This window comes from Hoplias malabaricus, chromosome 17 (genome assembly GCF_029633855.1).
Source record: "Hoplias malabaricus isolate fHopMal1 chromosome 17, fHopMal1.hap1, whole genome shotgun sequence".
Lineage (NCBI taxonomy): Eukaryota > Metazoa > Chordata > Actinopteri > Characiformes > Erythrinidae > Hoplias > Hoplias malabaricus.
In genome coordinates this window covers 23692378-23713451 of record NC_089816.1, presented here as the reverse complement: position 1 = coordinate 23713451, position 21074 = coordinate 23692378, and the positions used below count along the sequence as shown (strand labels likewise).

Here is a 21074-nt window from a genome sequence, read left to right as displayed (position 1 = left end):
AAAACACATTGGTGTTCAATAATAGATGTCACTGGATATAATAAGGTTAATAACTTTAAAATAAGCCTATTATTATAAGCACTGAGTTTCTGGAAAACCATGCAGCTTCAACACTGGAGATTCTGACAAATCCAGGATATATGAGAGTCCAAGATAAACACAATAAACACTCTCCTTCTCTTTTGCTTTTTTTTCTCCAGCCCAGCATTCATTCTATATGTGTAAATGGCAAGGTAGCACATGGCGAGCTCTCAAAAAGAACAAGCTGTCTGAGAGTGACGACAGTGAAAAGAGCAGTCTCCCACTGCCGAGTGACAGAAACGCTGACGCCAATCCACATGGCTGTGATTTTGGGGATGTATCACTCTAATTTCACCAAACCTCTGCATTCATCAAGGTGGACTGCTTTATGGGCAGGTGCAAACACTCCCAGGACGGCCGTTAATGAAAAATGCATGAAGATGTAAGGAATAAATCCAGCCGGTGCACGTTAAAGATCTATTTAGGAGACAAAACGCCCGTTTCCTGAAAGCAATCTCCTCTCGGAGCACCTGCACTCAATCTTACTTAACAGGCGCTAGCTCACCCTCTGCTGCGGAAAAGCGCAACTTCCTGGCGCAGGAAGACCGGAAATAATGGATGTTGCCTCTTCTGGACATACGTCACCCAATAAAGTCAGCTTTGATGAATGGGATTAAACCTGTTCAACTTAGACCACACCTGGGGTGCTTCCCACTAAGAAAGAATACACAGATCCATGTTCTTGGGAAGAAACTGGTACAAATATGGCATGGTGAATATGGATATGGCATTATAGGGCATGCATTTGATTGATTTATGAAACCAGAAGCCACCATTCTATTTAAGATTTCAGAGGTTATACAACATTAGTGTAAATATAACACTAACACCAACATTGCAGATATTCCTAATATTCATACTGTTTGGTAGATATGCAGTATTTTATGCTCATAATGTGAACCCCTGTGCTCTGGTGATGCTGTTTCACCAAATCCAGAAGATCTATGGAAACAGCACTCTAATTACTTACAAAACTTAGACTTAAGCTTAGGGGAAGTTCTAAGGCATTTTACAGGGGGAAAATCAAAAAATCAAGTGAAAATAACTTAATTAGTACACATTTAACAAATGCCAGTTATGCTTAGCACATGCTGTATGAATTTTGGGAAAGGACGTTTAGTAATATGTATAATATCCTCCAGAGACCAGCATAAAAAAGCAATTTAAAAAATCTACAACTTGCACCTGCATCCACCACCACCACGGCACGGCAGATATTTATTACACTTTCAATTAGTCTTTGTTTTCACCAGCCACTGCTTCCTCAGCTTTAAGGCCTGATTAAGGTTGTATTCTTTAATATTGAAGTGTAACTTGGGCAATTGGCCATTTCAAAGATCATGACACAAACTTATGAAATTTACTGACAGTGGTTAAATAGTAATAGCTCATCTATTAGAGTGAAGTTCACCTCTTTATTTAATTTTTTAAATATATTTTATTTATGTATTTTTTAATTGTTGTTGCTGTTTTTTTTTTTTTAGCTTTAGTGTGTGTTTATAGGGTGATTTTTATTTTAATATCGTTTTACTTCTCTGTATGATAGCCACTGTGATCTGGCTGTGATTTGGGGTCTATTTGGGATCTATTTTCTTCCTTCTTCTTCTGGGAGGTGGGCCAAATTCCTCAAGGATTTCATTGGTTTAATTGTCAAATGAATTTGTATCACCCAGCAGCAATGTTTTGATTAAAGCAGTATGTTTTCTCAGTGGATAATATCCAGGAGCTTTAGCCTCATAGAAAGCCTTTTTATGAACAAGGGCAGTCATTACAAGTATTAATGTCAGCATTAGCCATTGTGTGTGTGTGTGTGTGTGTGTATGTGTGTGTGTGTGTGTGTGTGTATACAACCTGTGCAGTATTAATGCTGCAACTGAATGGTGTCCAATGGCAGTGGAGTTATTTTAATTAGTCTTAAAAAATAAAAAAAGAAATCACTTTGGTGCTCTGATAAACAGTGTTGTATGATTCGTATTCATTTTCTATAAAGGGTTAGAGCTGTTTTCTCATTGGTCAGTAGCTGATTTACATTTTGACTTTACACCCATTCTCGACACTTGCATTGCAGACATTTTGTGATGCGTCATATCACAGTTCAGACAGAGCGTCAGGGTGTTAATGTGAAAAGTCCGACTAACTTAATAACACTGGTATTCTTACTTAACTTTGCTCTTAAGCAAAATATGGGACATGAGACTAAACCTGTGGTGAGAAAGGCAGCCCCTTTGTGCGAATGTCTCGTTGCAGTGTTGTGGTAATGAGCTTTCCTTTGTTTAATGGAGCAAGAGAGACTGACCCTACCGCCTTTCACACTACAACACAAGCGACGGGTGACCAGTCATTTCCTGTGACAGCAGGTGGTTTTCTGACACAGCAACAGGGCGTCAAGCTGAGATTTTCTTTACTTCATGCAAATGTGGTAAGACACAGACACACAACACACTGAACTGATTTCATAAACCCCTCAAACAGATCACAGAGACTCACTCTCAGTGCTCCACAAACGCTGTACACACACAATGACAAGGGGCCCTGAGCACACCCACGAGAGACGAAACAAGGTACTGACTGAGAGGTGGGTCAACTGAAGGTGAGAATGCAACATAATGCAAATCACATACTGAGAAATGCTCTTCCCGTCTCTGTCTAAGGAATTGGAGTCAGTGGGCATGTCTACAACAGACTTGTAGCATCCAATGTTTGCACAGCCGCTACCTCACCGCTGAGAAAATCGGGACAGAGGGACAATAGCCAAGCCAAAGTCAATAAGGGTGATATGGGTCAGTCTTTTTATCCACCCCAGGAAGACCCCTTTTACATGCTGCTTTTATTCGAGCCGCAATGTGTCTCACCTCCCCCTCTCAACACTCTCTATCAATAAAGCTCTTTTAATGCCGGACGCCGCGGCTGCTTATTAACGTCTGTCTCTATTGTAATCTGCCTTTGATATCGTCCATGGTGCCTCCCCCATGTTTTCACGCAGCCTGAGGGTGTGTGTGTGTGTGTGTTTGTGTGTGAGACACAGAGAGGAAAATCACGGCCCCTCCTGGATGCTAAATCACGGCTCACGCTGTGAGATAAGGGCCGCAGATTGAGTTATTGAGCGAGAGAGGTTTAGATATAAAGCCCCTCACTGAAGACAGCATGAGGAAGGAGGAGGAGGAGGAGGAGGAGAAGGAGAAGGAGGAGGAAAAGGGAAGGGTGACGGGTTCCATTAGCATCCTGAGCCATGAACTCTGTGTAGTGTTTTTGTCCAGAAATTTGTAGGCACTCCTTCTAATAAAGGTTTGCATAATTGGATTCTTTAATTAGCCACACAATTGCCCACCCAGCCCAGTACCAAGCATAGGCCAGAGGGATATCTATGGAGCTAAACAACCAACATACATATATGAAACTGAATTTTGACTATTTGAGTTATGTCTATTGTTTTTTTTTTTTTTTCTTTTTTAATATTTTTTAATTATATTCATATAGCATTGTATCTCTGTCAGCCATTAATTAATTAACTAATCAGTACTAGCTAATCTAAACTAGCTCATCTGTAAATATTACAGTGAACATAACCTCTGTTAATGCTGTGAAAATATAGTTGGGCATGTGACCAATCACCTGTGGTTGTATAAGAAAATAAAATATAGAGTGTGCACATTTACTTACATGCAGTTATTACATTAAAATATATTAAAACACCATCAAATATTTAAGGAGCTTTTAAGAGTATGGAACTGCCATGTAAATGTACTGATGCAGGACTGTAGACTGTTAGCATGAACATCACTGCTGTGATCATGCGTTAGATGTTCCCTTTCTTATGTGTAAGTCTGCATGTGTGTGTGTGTGTGTGGATGCTGTCCACCCAGCTCCACTATTTGCTGCATGTGATAATGGAGCCTGTAATGCACTGTGTTCTGGCTAATGGAAACAAAAGAATCTCTGCAGCGCTGGGAGATGAGGCACACTGAAAGCGCAGCACCAAAAAATATATATATACAATTACCTGCTCAATTCACACCTGTCAGAAAGGGCTGGCTTGCTTGAAAAAAAATATAATTGCACCGAGAGAGAAATAAGGATGGGGTAGTGCCTGAAGGCAGTGAGGGGAAAAAAAAATCTCACATGAAGAGATAGAAATGTTGCTCGCTATTGTGTTGCATCCATAAATACGAAGATATTGAACAGTAATGTAATTATGTCTTCATAAGAGCGGACCCCTGCAAGAGGATGTTTTCTCAACAGGAAAACCATGTGTCTCTCAGAGATTTTTGGGGTAAACATGGAACAAGATTTACCTAGAGGTGCTATACACAATGTCCACACGTAAACGGCAGGCGTATGGTCGGTATCCTTTTCATTCATTCATTCATTCATTATCTGTAAGCGCTTATCCAGTTCAGGGTCGCGGTGGGTCCAGAGCCTACCTGGAATAATTGGGCGCAAAAAGGTGGGATTACACCCTGGAGGAGGCGCCAGTCCTTCACAGGGCAACATAGACACACACACACCTACGGACACTTTTGAGTCGCCAATCCACCTACTAACATGTGTTTTTGAACTGTGGGAGGAAACCGGAGCACCAGGAGGAAACCCACGTGGACACAGGGAGAACACACCAACTCCTCACAGACAGTCACCCGGAGTGGGAATCGAATCCACAACCTCCAGGTCCCTGGAGCTGTGTGACTGCCACACTACCTGCTGCGCACTCTAAATGACATTGTTTACATCTCAGCTAGGCTTCAGAAAACATGTGCAATGGTCCTTTAATACAGATACATGGAAATGACCTCTGTTCTGATTGGTGTGTTCAGTGTGAAAGGGGTGGGGATAATTTACATAGGCAGATACATGCAAAGATGGTGTTTTCTGGCGACAACACAAAAACAACAAGCTCAGTACAATCTACTATATACGCAGACTGCATGAAGTAAAAAGTATATTGAACATTTTGAAAGATCTACAATATCTAAGTACTCCAAATGTGACAAACAATACATAAAATCATGTTTGTTTGTTGTAGCCACAGTGGGCAATATATGAATGAAACCACATTTATAAATGAAAGCCTGTAATAAATGGTCCCCAGCCCACGCCACATTGACCCAACAAGAATTCTATTGATAACCATGATATTTAAAGCCCACCCAGCCCTAGTGCTATTGAGCTTTGTGATTATTGATGAATGAATTACTCACAGCAGTCCCTCTTTAACGCCCACACGAGTCTGTAAACATCAGTCGAATAGATATCGGCTAATCTGCCACAAGCGACAATCCTGCACATTTTCCTTGTGATTCAGTAGGACACTGAGGGTCCAGAATAAATGACCTCCATCTTTTGTTTTCTTTTATTTGCACTGAAATGGTGTCTGCAAGTGGGAGAGATCATAAAATGGCCATACTGGTGATTAGCCGTGTTGGGCGGACTTTAATGTTGGGGCTGCAAAGTGGTCTCATTCTGAACAATGTGATATGACAATAAATGTTTAGTAAAGGCAGCATGATTATGCACAGTATATTTATAAGTAGTACACAAGTAAATAAACCCACAAATAAATAAAGTGTTCTATAAAAAACAAACAAACAAACAAACAAAAAACATCTTTAAAAGCTTCTTCACATTCACACATCTCTTAAACAAACATGGTTCTTTATGGAATCAAAATCGTTTCTTCTATGGCTTTGCTCAAGTTACATTTTATAGCACCTTTATTTTTAAGAGTGTGGGAATTGAGTGAAGGCAATGACTGTATGAAATCGCTATGGATATGTGATTTTTTCCTAATGATCACAAAATGATCAATATTCCACAAACTTGATTATCCCTATCAACATAAGCCAGCCTCGGTGTAATGTGCTGCTCCAGTGAACATCTCTGATTTCTGTTCACTGTGCTGTAAACAGAATGAATGATTCCTCTTCAGGTTTTGATGCATGCCAAATTGTTGATAATTACAATAATAGTGCATCTGCTTTGTTTACTGGCTCTAGAAGTATCTGATGGAACATGGTATATAGCAGATGGTGGCTTACAACACACTTATTAGTATCTGTTAATGGTGTCCCACAGGGCTCTCTTTTGGGGCCTGTAAAATTTACCTCAAAAAATGCTAAAATTCTAGTACAAACATCTTATGCTGTTTACTGGGAAGTGTTTAATACTTGTGACTTTCTGCAAAAAAGGACACAATCTTTAAAAGAATGCTTGTAATATCGTATAACAGGACATTTGTGATTCTTCCTTTGGCCCTGAACTAGGTAACACAATCCTGCCACACTGTTAATGCTTCATTTCCATGTAGAGCATATTCTTTATGAAACATCTCCAGTCAAGCATCTCTCAGATTGACACAGATAAACAAAGTTCCTTTGAAAAAGGACTCCGACACATTTAGTTCCCAACACGTGTTTTTCAGGCCCGAGTTTCACTCAGTTTTATTATTCTGGAGCTGTGCCGGGGAGTTAAGCACATAATAGGATGTTACATAAAGGGGCTTAAACGCTCCTGCTCTGAACAAATGAACCACTTAAACACTACAAGCCATCCAGACCTCCTCTGGTGGTAAATATATTGCTGAACACAACTGATGGCACTTTTATATTATGCATGTATATATTTATGTGAGTCAAGCTTACCTGTGTATTCTTTCTTGGGGGAATACCAGCAATTTAGCAACTTGTCTACACTATTTAATGATTAATATGTCATTTACAGCAGCAGTTGTGAATCGCAGAATTGTGCACAACAATGTTGACAGGACCCAGAGAAGCATGAAATTCCCTTTAAAAGCTGGTCTGTAGGAGTGATGGTGAGATTCCCGAGTTCAGCCACAAGCTGCACTACCATTCATTTTACTGTTTAAGCAAGATTATTTACGAGCTTACATATTATTAAACATCTTCAATCAGCATTGTATGTATGGTGACAAACTACCAAAATGTGTTAATGATGTTAATAGTATTATAAGCATTAAGACGCAGAGTGTTAACATGATATTTAACATGTTGACACCCCTAATGATATGATTTGGTTGAAACATACCTGAAAGTTTCAGCAGTTATAGTACTCAAAAAAAAGTAAAAAAAAAATGATTTTACCTGAATTACCATTAACTGGTGTCATCATTACTACAACTAACATTTTATTGCACATTTTGTATATAGTAACATGAATATTTATATAACATATCATAGTTTTTTAATATAATAATAATAATAACAATAATAATAATAATAATAATAATAATAATAATAACAATAATAATGCTAAAATAAAATAAAATAAAAATAAAAATAAATGAATTGATATTATTTAATTATTTATCTGATTGTCCTATCCAGGGAGTGCTCAACTCCTGATCCACCATGGGTTGTGGACGTGAGTGGTGGAGCTGTCCATGGTCCTGCAAGAACTCATTTGTGGAGCTGTCCATGGTGCTGAAAGATGAACCCCTGATGAAAGATTGTTATATTTCATATAGATCTCCCTCTGCTGTTTGTAGTGTGTGTGTGTGTGTGTGTGTGTGTGTGTGTGGGGGGGGGGGGGGGGGGTCCTAACATTGTACTGTATTCAGACATAAAGCAATATGTGCATTGTTTCATGACAAAGCATTTTGCAGTAGCCTGTAATTCCCATGCCAGTTTAGAGTACATTATTGTTTATTACAATTGCACCACTAGCCTTATTGAAAAAAAATAAAAAATAAACATTTCCTATTACCGCAGGATGTTTTTTTTTTTTTTTCTGCATATTGGGGTAGATGTTATATGTTGTTTGAATTTCAATTGTGGTTAATAAAATGTATTCCATTCTATTCTATTCTATTCTACTTGAAATATCTCCAAGAAATTTCCTCCAATTTGTCAAATGTATGTGCTCTAACTTAAAACAAGTCTTGTTCTCAGGCGTTGGCTAAAATCACAGTGTTTTCCCACTTGGCAAAGTCAAAGGATCAGAGCAGATACAAGGCAAGAAACTGCCGCAGAGAAAGGGCCATGAGAAAGTGCAGGAACAGTGGAAATGCTGTGACATATCAGAGAGCCAAATCTGGTTGGCGACTGAGAAGTCTCTTTTAATTCAGTTCTTCACATAACCTTCACATCAGGCAGCTTATGGCAGGGGAGGGCAGGCGTGCCAGCTTTGCTTTGTAACAGAGAATTTCTCATTCTGAACTACAGTCAAGTTCTTTTTCAAACACACGGACTTTCTCTCTGACTCTTTTCACTCTATCTTCAGTTTATATGTATACTTTGGATGTGAAGGACAAAATTCTTTAAAGATAAAGACCCCTCCCTGTGTTCCAAGCTCGCCGGCCTGGCTGTGGGCCCAGCGTACAGGCCTCTGTTTCAAAGCAGCAGGACCACTGGAGTCTCCAGATGAGCACACACTCTCAAGCGGGAGGGTGCATCTCTCATCTTGCACTTTCACACCTTCTGAGTCAACCCAAGATACTGCACTATTTTATTTCAGCCCACCAAATAAACACTTAAACAGAATCACTGTGGCGGCACCTGTGAATTATTAAGCAGCACTGCATTCCGCTGTCCAGCTGTTATCTTTGAAAAGTAAAGTAAGTAAAACGCTTCTCAGAAAAAGAAAAAAAAAAATAACACACAGCAAGTGAACAGCAGAGAGTGACAGACACTTGAACACAAACTCCCAGATTCAAGAACACAGATACTTTGATACTGCTGAGGTTCTTTCCCATTTAAATTACAATGATATAGGGTAAGAGAGGGCACCCAACCAAAAATATGCACCTCTGATTGATAGAACATGGCCACAGTACCAGATGAGTCTCTACAACCTTGGTAGCCTACTAATAAAATGACGTGAAGTGAACGTGTAAATGTCTCAGGCTTATTTTGACTGGTCCATGAACTGGACACGAGAGAGAGAGAGAGAGAGAGAGAGAGAGAGAGAGAGAGAGAGAGAGAGAGAGAGAGAGAGAGAGAGAGAGAGAGAGAGGAAGAAGAACAGAAAAGGAGAAGGCACAGTGTCTATTCAGAACACCCACGGATGGATAGCACATGACCATCCATCCTCTACGGTCCGGCAAACAGCTCAGCGCTGCGCACTCCAGCCGTAATCATTCTTACAGGCCTGACTTAATTAAAACGTCAGCTCTGCTGCTGCAATATGCAGGCCAGTCCTTGCCAGATTAAAAAGAAATTAGGATGACAGATGTGTCTTTAATGGCTTAATCATGCCTTTATATTGGGTCCAATAAAACACAGCCAGGGTGGAATATTGCAAAATATTTTTTTCTTATGCAAGTAAGGTTAAATAAGTAAACGAGTAAATACGCTAATAAATAAATAAATAAATACATACATACATAAATATATAAATAAATAATCGGGGGGAAAAATCAAAGGGACAAAATGGGGGTGGGACGGGGGGCTACAATTTGTAATGCAGATTAGAAGCCGGCTGTTTAGAGCATGTTGAGCAAAAGCCTTGGAGTATTAACATCTGTTGAGGGAGAGGGAGGGTAAGAGAGAGAGAGACAGAGAGAGAGAGAGAGAGAGAGAGAGAGAGGGAGGAATAACGGATGCTAGTCGAGTGGTGATGATGTCTTTCAGACTTGTTTGAATGCGAGTTCTGGCTCTGCCTCATGAACACAATCACGTCTGCTCTTCTCTGAGAAGAACAGCTTTGCAAAGATTTCCTCTGACCTTTCTAGACCTGATTCTCAAGCCAATCAAGTCCATCCCTGGCCCCAAGTTTAGTTTTGAATTAGCCTCAATGGGGATTTAGTTAGTGGCGCTCTGTAAAAGCAAAAAAAAAAAAAAAAAAAAAAAACACACGTTCATTTCCCACGAAGCCCATAATATTTGGTTCTTAGAACACACACACACACACACACACACACACACACACACACACACACACACTCATTCACATACACACAGACTGGTGTGTAGCCATCTTCGGTGGCTTTCTCAATACCCCCAACTCAACCTCAGGAAGCTGTTGTAGATGATTCATGGAAGATGATGTTGGAAGCTCTGCACTTGAGATGGATGTCAGCATGTGTAGTGAGGTAACAAAAGCATAATATAGCCCTGACTATAAATCATATATGTAATTACATAGTTGTTAACAAAATAGTAGCTAAATTGGGCTCAACATACTACATCACAATAGAAAAAAACAATATAGATTCAGTAGAGGGAATTCTAATTCAATAGTAATTTCATAGTTTTTACTGATGCTTCATCTAAAATTGGACTGAAATACAGATTGTATTCATTCATACGACTACCCACTCCAGCATTATTGTTTAGATATAAGATAACAGTCATTAATTATGTGTAATTACATGTGAGAAGGCAGGTAATAACAAATAATTTGTTCATTGTCGTAGTGTACTTCCCATTATCTTGGGCAGTTTGCACAATCCCAGGGAAGTGGAGGTCAATGGGCAGATGCTTTATTCCATCAGTGTCCCATTTAGGGAGGTTTCCATCGTTGTGCTGGAGTTGTCCCACCCGCCCCCCACCCCCCAAACCCCACCACCCAAACCCCACCACCACCTGCGCCTGTGTGTAATTGTAACTAGTCTGAATTAGGACCAAAGATTTTGGAGTGGAGCCACTTCACTGAGGAGGCTGTGAGGGTCTGGTGTGAGAGCACTCAGCTCCGATTATATTAGGACACAAAAGCAGGGATGAACACAAGTGTCAGATGGAGAATGACAATGACAACATCCTACATTCTGAGGTCTTGTTTTGTTATGCCCCATGGCATTAAGGTTTCTCACTCACTCACTCACTCACTCACTCATCCCTCAGTAGCATGCATTTCTGCCGCAAACAAGACACGTGACGGGCAACAGTTCTCTGCGGACAGTTCTTTCCCGCGTGTTCCGTTAGCGGGTGCTGGCATTTGAGAGCGGGCATTTAAACATGTTGAGATGACATGCTTGACACCCAGGAGTAATTTCATATCCCTTTGTGCCTTTTGGGGAGAAAATGTCACCCTGCCACTGTAGATCAAGGACAGAGAGAGAGAGAGAGAGAGAGAGAGAGAGAGAGAGAGAGAGAGAGAGAGAGAGAGAGAGAGAGAGAATAGGCGTTTCTCCTTCCCAGGCCAGAGAAGGACGGTCACGGTCTGCCATTTGCTCCTACTGCTCTATCCGCCCATTTACGTCTAATTTCACAGTCTTGTAGCCTTCAAATAAACCCTTGAGTCAGGCTTTGGAAATTAGCTTCCTGCCCACATCAAGTAACTGTCAAACAAACACCCTTAACCAAGCCACTTAACCCTTTAAAAGACAAGGGTTCAAACATGCAGCCACATTTTAATTACTTACTCCTGAAACAACAGAACATCTATCAGTGACTGAGAGTCATCCCATAAATCAGAAACTCATCCACAATAGAAATAATGTTGTGATGCTCCAGTGAATGATGAGACTTTCGGGTCATTCTCATTGACAAGTCAAGAAGCAATGCCTCCTGCTTATTTGATGTGATCGAGAACACTGGAACGTATTCTGGAGAGAAGCTTGGCCTATTGAAGATGGCACCAAGCATGATAATGTAAGAACGCACAGTAATATCCAATAGTAAATCTCCCCACAGTGATATAATTTCAGAAATGTATAATATTACATAGTAATATTGTAATAACATTGTAAATACTGGTAGACCCTCACTGAAATCGAACCCAAACCTGGTTATCTTGCAAAAACTATGGTTCTGTTTATAACTATGAGTTTTAGAAAGAAACATTAGTGTTGTAAAGTGGTTTTTCAGTTTGATCAATGGACAGCACTTCACATTTTTGAAAATGGTGAATAGCATCAGAAAATGTCTTCTGCTGTAACAAGCTGGGCATCTTAACAATTAAAGAACATTTTGGTGCTATATAGAACCATTTTAAAAAGGTTCCATATGGAACCATATACAAACATTGTACAGCAATCTAAAGAACCACTTCCCCATGCAAAGAACGTTCTCTGCATGCATATGTTTCCAAATACAGCTCATGGTATTGTTCAATTCCTTCAGAATCTTGTTTTGGTTTCTGTATTTCTTCAGTCATAGTGTATGTGTGTGTGTTTGTGTGTGTGTGTGTGTGTGTGTGTGTGTGTGTGTGTGTCTACTATTTCATAAGAAAGTATTAGTGAAGGTACCACCTCAGTGGTGCGTGGAGATTGTGCAGATCCCATAAAAGTATGGTATAAGAAAACTGGATGAAATTTCACAAGGCCATATTTGTGAAAACATCCCCCAATCCGTCTGAAAATCGATTTGTCTCTTACCTTGCTGATGTTAGGAAAACAGATGCGCATACACTGTGATGAAGGATGGCCTTCCGTATTAAGGATAAAATCCTCTGCAGTGTCCTCAAGGAGCTCTCCGACGTGTAGAATTCCCAAAGACTGGATCTGAAAAGCAGAAAGACGGCACAGACTATTAGTGGATGCTGTGACATAATGAGCTCCAGTGCCTGTTCTTTCTGCCATCCAGCCCTGCTGCAGAAGAGGAGAGGAAGAAGGAGTCGAGCAATTTGAGGACAGTGTTGGGACCTCAGACCATATGCAGAGCCTCGCTCCTGCACAATGCTTCAGCTGGCTAATGGCTCTTTTTTTATTTATTTATTTTTGTCCTTCTTTTTTTGGCAGATTGCTCTCAGCTTTTGCTTCATTAAGCCCTTATAGCTCCCGGCACTGTAACTGAACTCTCCAGCCCTCCTCACAGAACTCCTGCTACAAGCTTCAAGACTGTGCTGACTTTTGAGCCATGTGTTTTGTATCATTTGCACAAAAACAGGCCAAATACAACATACGCTATAAGAAGTAATTCACCTGGGGGATGTAGATAAGGACCGCTTTTCTCTGTAGGTTTCAATATCCCCCGTCTATTTCTTTCACTACTTCCCTCGCCTGGTGCTGACTACTTACTGTTCTCTCCCTCTATGTTAAATCTCAGGTGATGAGGAGGGGGTGGGGGGGTGGTTATGTGTGTGTGTGTGTGTGGGGGGGGGGGGGGGTTGTTGAAGGCGGGGCCGTTAGAGGTGAGAATACGGAATGTGATTATGACGGGGAGAACAAGTCACTGGCAAATATCTATTTCAGTCACTTACTGGAGGTGGGGGCGGAGGTGGGGTGAGGGTTGTGTTGAGGGTTGCCGCCATCATGCATTCCACTTACTTCCAGCCAAGTGTGTTATTTATTTATTTATTTATTTATTTATTTATTTATTTATTTATTTATTTAATGTGCCCAAGCAGGAGATTCAGGATGAATCGACGTTGCTCCATGCTCAGCCACGGATTTGGGGAATTCATCAAACCTTTGGATTATGAAGATTAAAGTGCATGGCAATGAGAGAGACGTTCAATGGTGCACCAAGAGTCCTACTCAATATGGAGGATTGATAGTTTCCTGCGGTGTAGGAATTTGCATATCAAACCCATGAGAGAGAGAGAGAGAGAGAGAGAGAGAGAGAGAGAGAGAGAGAGAGAGAGAGAGAGAGAGAGAGAGAGAGAGAGATATGAACTTCCCCGGCCATGAACTGGCACCATATGCATCAGAATAAGATTAGATTGGGGGATCAGATGAAGGATGGCGATGCCAATTCTCGTATTTTGTAATAGGACATTAAACACTTTCTCCACCTTCCTTTTTCGCTCTTCACTAAAGTGGAGCAAAGAACCAGCTCCTCTCAGGGAGATTCAATAAGGAGTTTTTAGAGGCTGTGCCAATTAAGGGTAAGGGCCTTTAGGACTGTTAGAAAGAGAGAGAGAGAGAGAGAGAGAGAGAGAGAGAGAGAGAGTGATAGAACCCTCAGTGACTGTGCAGTTGTTGCCGATGCTTGTCTCCGCAGGCTCAGAGCAGGTCATTACTGGGGGTCTTTCAGTAGAGTTAGGTGTCTTTGGAGGACTTTGAAGCCAGCCAGTGAAGAGATTGAGCTCTTACTTTCCACCTCAGGGGATAAACCAGAGATATTCCACAGGCTCCTAAGCCCACTGGGTTCTAAAGAGGAGACCCCTAACTCTGTAACAATAATCACATAGATCCCCACTCAGACCACAGCATGAAACCGATCGAAAAGGTTGGCAGCTGCCTTTAAAGATGCAGGGTTTAGCCACAAGGACAGCCATGTGTAGAGTATCAAAACCATTACTTGATAGTTATTTAATAGCAATGTGTTGCATATTGTTCCACTTTCTACACTTTCAGTGTAAAAAATAATTGGACACTCCCATATCAGTGAAGCCCTAGTTATCACAGGTGTTTGAACGGTTGTCCAAAGTGACAGCTAGTGCTAGGAATGTCAGGAGACCATTTAGTTTCCTGGAAAAACTGACCAAAATACTTACATTGTGGTTTAATGAGGAACAACACCTCCAGGCCGGACATTTAATAGATGCTGTTACATTCAGCACAGGTACTTTGTTGGACTTTCGAGGTCAGACACCATTGTTTGTTGGTTAATATGAAGAGAACTCTAGACAGAACTGAAACAAGACTTAGACTCATCTACGTAAGTCTTCCTCTCGCCTTCTGTTACCCCGTGTGGAGCTTTGGGGAGCTGGAGGCTTGGATGTGGATTAATTAGAGCACAGTAGCTAATGAGGAACCCCACAGGAGTGGACACCCAACTATAGAAGCCATTGCCCCTAGCACCAACCGCTCACTCACTCACTCACACACACACAGCTAGCTGGAAACAGAGCTCCAGAGCCTTGGTGAGTGTGTGTCGCAGTGTGGTGAAAATGTGCGGTGAACAATAGCTCCCAGCGAACACGAACATACCAGAGTGCTTCAATAGAAAACGAGTGTTGGCCTCTGACTGAAGCAGTTATCTGAAAGAGAAGAATAACTCAGAGGTGTGTGGGTTGATGTCATTCCACACACACACAAAAAAAAGCAGATCTACAGCAAGCGGTGGTGACAGACAGCAAAGGTCTACACGCTTCTGTCTGTCACCCACAATAAACACCCGAGAGGAGAGAATATTACCCACGAAACACTTCCTCTGTGCACACAGCATAATTTGTCAGAGTCAGGCTCTTTGATAAGATGAACGGTTGCATGAAAAAAAAAAACAGTCTAAAGTTTCTGGATTGGCTTTGATCAAGCATTTCTAGATGTTTCTATTGCATCAAGACTTTGTATCAGCTGAGCAGCTTTGCTTGGGTTTCTTCTTCGAATCTTCCCGTTGTTCAGTGGGATTATTTTCCCCGTCCTTTAACACGGGCAAGGTTCCCCACTGGTTCAGACTTCAAGAGCTGAACAGAAGGTCTTAATCAACCCACTAAATAAGTATTGCTGTGGATTTAAATGATTTACAAAGAGTAGGACTAGTTCTGAATGTAACACTGGGTTTCAGAAGATGCAAAATTATTACAAAATCTGAAATATTATAAGCTTGCTGCCTGACATGTCAGAAACATAGTGAGCCTTGGCTGAGATTGATAGCAATGATAAACATTATTGAAGTGTCTTGTCTCTAGACCATTATTACTATTATTTTACCTGCGGCACGGTGGAGCAGCAGGTAGTGTCACAATCACAGAGCTCCAGGGGCCTGGAGGTTGTGGGTTCGATTCCCACTCCAGGTGACTGTCTGTGAGGAGTGTGGTGTGTTCTTCCCGTGTCCGTGTGGGTTTCCTCCAGGTGCTCCAGTTTCCTCCCACAGTCCAAAAACACACATTGGTAGGTGGATTGGCGACTCCAAAGTGTCCGTAGGTGTGAGTTAATGTGTGTGTGTGTCTGTGTTGCCCTGTGAAGGACTGGCGCCCCCTCCAGGGTGTATTCCTGCCTTGCGCCCAATGATTCCAGGTAGGCTCTGGACCCACCGTGACCCTGAATTGGATAAGGATTACAGTGAATGAATGAACGGATTATTTTAACTTTTTTTTTTAATACTGTCATTTTCCACTGAAAAGTGGAACCAAGGTGTAACTGCTGCTCACAGCACAAATGCAAACGCTGACATTAGACTACAGGTCAAACTGCATAAGCTGAAACCATTTCCTAATTTGAATTAGTTATAAATGGTGCCCACCATGGTGTCTATACACATTTGGACATGTAGGTGCATATATATATATATATATATATATATACTGTTGCTGTTATAAAAGCAAACATGAAAGTACAAGGCTTGTATTTTAGCATTGTTTAGGATGTGGGGCACGGCTGGTGATTGGACTTGATTGTATTTGTACCCAGGGACCCCGCCGAGCCCCGCTTGCTCCTTCTGACAAAAAGGGAAAGAAGCCTGAACATGCTGTGAGAGATTTTCTACATGGTTGTGATCGACCTGCTCCTCAGATTCGATTAGCGGAAAGTTGAGTAGCATTAACAGTGTTAGCGACCATCATAGGCAGCATTTTTCTGAAGTGGACTGGCACAGAGGACTTGGTCGGATACTCCAACTGCATATAAACGGGTCTATACTGGCAGCCAGTGAGCGTACTGGAGATAACAATGTAACTGACTGTTTAAAAGGTCAGCACTAATGGAAAAAAAAAAATGTTAGCATCTAGCAAAGCAATTATGCCTATGAGTAGCAATGCATCTACAGCAGTACACATACAGGGGGGGCTCTGGAGCAACTGCACAGCATCTCCAAAGCCAAGTGGTACAATTAACCAAGTATTCCTTTTAGAGCAGCTGAACCCTTCCTTCACGTTTCTTACTTCATCATTTTACCTCGTACTGCATGATATGCTTGTGGTACATTTTGATTCTTAAAGCCAATGTGGGATGATTAACGCAGGCTTTCAGTTTGAGCTTAAAAGGCAGCATTATTACTGAACACTGCGAGGTGTTAATCAGCTGCATGAGGGAGAGAGGCTTTTACCCACTGACTTGGAGCCACCACCTTGGAAGAAATATATGGACAAAAAAAAGAGTCAGAGAGAGAATAAAAAAGGCAGTGACAGAGAAAAACAAAGTCCCTGAATATAGCAAACTGAGGAATCTGAAAAGGAGAAATCCAATATACCTGCTAGGCCATAAAACCTTAAGACTACAGAAGTGAAAGAAGAAGAAAGGAGAGGCCAGTGGGAATGGATGACTCAGAATGTAATTGTGAGTTGTTGTGGGGAGACTGACTGGGGCTGCAGGTAATGTGGCCCTCCATCATGTGCTGAGAAAACGAGTAGGTCCTCCACACGCACATAATAGTCTGCTTTAGCCGCATGCGTACGTGAGCATACCACTGTGTGATTGTGCGTGTGTGTGTGTTTATCTGTCTGTCTGTCTGTGTGTTTGTGTTCAGTCTTTCATGGGGACAAAATGTCTTCCTGAAGATCAAAACTCAAATCAAAAGTCCCCAGTTTGGCGTCTGTCCACGTAGCAGACTGAGTTATTGTGTCTGTGTGGTCTGTTTGTTTGTTAATTACCAAAGCAAACAATGAACTTGAGAGAGCATAGGTGGTCCCCTTTATGATTTAAAACAATTAAACAAACACAACACCATCCTCCAGATCAGAGGTTTTCAAACTGTGGGGTGTGCACCCCTACTGGGGCATAAAGAAATTGCAGGTTTTTGAATGTGTGACTGCAACTTAAAAATGCATGTTTAAACAACTCTGTCATAATTGTTATTTTTCATAATGTAACTTGCTAATGTTTACATATTTTATTTTTAAAATAAAGTATTAACATTAGCACCAGGTCAGAAAGGTAGCATCATGGAGCTTTGGTTGCTAATGTACCACTGGATGAGGAGAAAAAACTCAACTGAGAGGAGTGTGTTTTCTGTTCATATGAATGTATTTATTTATTTATTTATTTGTTTTTTGTTTGTTTAAATACACAATATTTAATAATTCACAATAAAAGTCCTAGACATATGACATGTGTTTGTTGATGATATAAACAAATTAATTCATTCATTCATTCATTATCTGTAATCCTTATCCAGTTCAGGGTCGCGGTGGGTCCAAAGCCTACCTGGAATCATTGGGTGCAAGGCAGGGAACACACCCTGGAGGGGGCGCCAGTCCTTCACAGGGTAACACAGACACACACATTCACTCACGCACTCACACCTATGGACACTTTGGAGTCACCAATCCACCTACGTGTGTTTTTGGACCGTGGGAGGAAACCCACGCGGACACGGGGAGAACACACCAACTCCTCACAGACAGTCACCCGGAGCGGGAATCAAACCCACAACCTCCAGGTCCCTGGAGCTGTGTGACTGTGACACTACCTGCTGTGCCACCGTGCCGCCTAAATAAATTAATAAATAAATAAATAAATAAATAAATAACTTGCAAGGTGGGTCTCTGGAGGGACACAAAAAGTTTGAAAGTCAGTACAGTGAAGTAAAGTAAATGTTGGTGATGTCAGCCATGGCAAAACACACACACACCCCCCCCCCCAGTCCTCAGACGAATCATTTGGACTCGATGTCATTCTCACTGCAGCTTTAGAAGGAACATTTAAAGATGATTGACTTGAAGGTTTCAATTGTAACTGTGCAATCTATCAGCTGCTGCTGTAAGTAAGAAAGCTGTAAGAGATAATAGCCTTGCTGTGTTGTAAAGTGCTGAGAATTGTGCACCCGTTTGAACAGTAAGTCACTTCAGTGCATCCCTCAGCAGCGGCCACGGTCCCAGAGAACCATAAGAGTCCTCATAAAGATGGGAATACAGCCTAGAGTGTGTTTGTGTATGCGCTCTTTGATTCAGACTCTGAGTATGTGTGTGTGTGTGTGTGTGTGTGTGTGTGTGTGTGTGTGTGTGTGTGTGTGTGAGAGAGAGAGAGAGAGAGAGAGAGAGAGAGAGAGAGAGAGAGAGAGAGAGAGAGAGAGAGAGAGAGAGAGAGATGCTCAGAGAGTGAGAGACAGGCTCTAGACAGTGTCCCAGTGTCCCATGAGACTTAGTGCTCTTTATCACTGAAGCATAGCCTTATAAGCTCCTTCAGCCTCAAATGCCACTGCTGATGTTATATATATATTTATATACTAAATATAGAGCAATCAGCCATAACATTAATACCACCTCACTAATATTCTGTAAGTCTCCCTTTAACCAAAAAAAACAGCCATGACCCATTGTGACATGGACTCCACGAGACCTCAGAAGCTGTGCTGTGATGTCTAACACCATGTTCGCCACTGTGAATCCTATAAGCTGGTCTCAAATTGCCTGAGTGCCAACAAACAACATTTTTTTTCTTTTTTTTTTTGGGCTATGTCTAGTTATGTTTACATGGAACAATAACATCACACACTGAAATACCATATTAAAGATCCAAGAACATGTTGATTTTCAAAGCAGAAAGCAGTTTAATTATTCCGTTCCATTAAGTAGTTCATCACTTAACAATATTCAAATGATTATATAGATTTGTTCCATAATTGCACAGTGTATTTGTACATTTGTTTAGGGCTGCTCCTGACAGTACTGAGGAAAAGACTTTAAAAAGGAAAGACTTATTTATTTTATTTCCTGTCAAAACAGTTATTAACTATGGTGGTACCTTTTCACCCATTGAAATGGGACCATTAATGTAGTTCTGAGTACACATTAACACAGTTTTAACCTTCTTTTAACACAAAACTACCCATAAAGCTGAGAGTTTATCAGTGTATATGATATCCTCTTGTGCTAGTGCTGGATTTAGAGATGATTTTCTTCTCAGTGACTCAGTGCAATAGGATCTCATCATTTCTTGATAATCTCCAGTTTTTGAATCCCCCAAATGCCAACTGTAAGAGAATCTGATTGCCCTATCTTTGCATTGACGGGTATCAGCTCGCTTTCTCTAATGTTATATTAAGTGACCAGAGTTGGAGACCAAGAAGAATAAACAACTATTGGCTGACATGCATAAAAAAAATAAAGGTGGCGACACAAATATGCCACTATTGTTTTCCAACAGCTTCATACGGGTATAACGATGTATCCAATTAAATGCAGTAGGGGTTCTGTCAAAATTACCACCAGCTAAATCCATTTTTAATTGGGGTCTCACATCCAATAAATCCAGATGGACAACAAGCTAAAACATTAGAGCGTAGCACCTAATCTGTAAATATAATCAGTCCACGCCACATACAAACACAGCACAGATAGAAATAAATAAATAAAAAAAGCTTCTTTTGAAGACTTAAGCCTTATCCGCTTTGCCAGTGTGGCCTTTCCATGCTTAGCAGCTGTCCCAATTACGGAGGCTCCAGTTCAGGACTCCAATGTGTGCGGCACCACACCGAGTATTTGCAAAAAAAAAAAAAAAGAAAAACAAAAGTGAGAAATAAAGTCGCCTGCCATTAAATATCAGCCATCATCAGCAGTGATGCAATTACTGCTCCCCCATCTGTCATCAGAATTTGTCAATAAATGTCACGGAGAGGGGAAAGGGTGGGTTTGCAGTGCTGAGTTTAGTACTGCTGAGTTTGTCTTTTTGAGCTAATTTGGCTCTGGTGGCTGGCAAAGCAAAACCTCAGATGGGAAAACAGCAAATAAAAATATCTATAAAATTAAATAAATAAAAATAAAATCCTGGGAAGATGGTAAAAATGCTACATTTTACTCCAAACCTCCAGCAACCACTTTATTTTCAAAGCTTTGTAGACTCCTCTTCTGATGAGTGACTCCCTGAATGAATGTTATGGCTCATGCTACATGTTTGTTACATGGTTATGCCTACGCTATAAGGAAGGTTTCAAGCAAAGTCTCGTGAATATGTTTGCATGCTGCTAGGCATTTAAAACATTAACATCTTTCACTTATTTTCCTGCACTTCTCAGCTTCCTTCTGCATGGGGCTTGTTGTCTACTCTCTTCTGCTCTAATCTTCTACTCTACACTTCTAATCTACTCTCTGTGGGAAAACTAATAACTTACTTATTAACCATGTTGGCTGGGAATTAAATGAAGGGTGGACTCTGACATTTGCACGGCACAGTTCATAAACTGCATCCTAACACTTTTTAATTTCATGGGCGATGATGAAGAAAGCCAGACAGAGAAAAAAGCCATGTTTCAAACACATTAATTTCAAATGAGGCC

The 21074-nt window shown here is 41.0% G+C and overlaps 1 protein-coding gene across 1 annotated transcript in view; it reads right to left on the bottom strand.

Annotated features, from left to right (window-relative positions):
* The window catches only part of lingo2 (leucine rich repeat and Ig domain containing 2), a 283749-nt gene that overhangs the window by 175960 nt on the left and 86715 nt on the right, over window positions 1-21074 (bottom strand). The window contains exon 3 of the mRNA XM_066649464.1: window positions 12353-12478. The gene's annotated coding sequence lies outside the window, so the exon portion shown is untranslated. The remainder of the gene's footprint in view (window positions 1-12352; window positions 12479-21074) is intronic.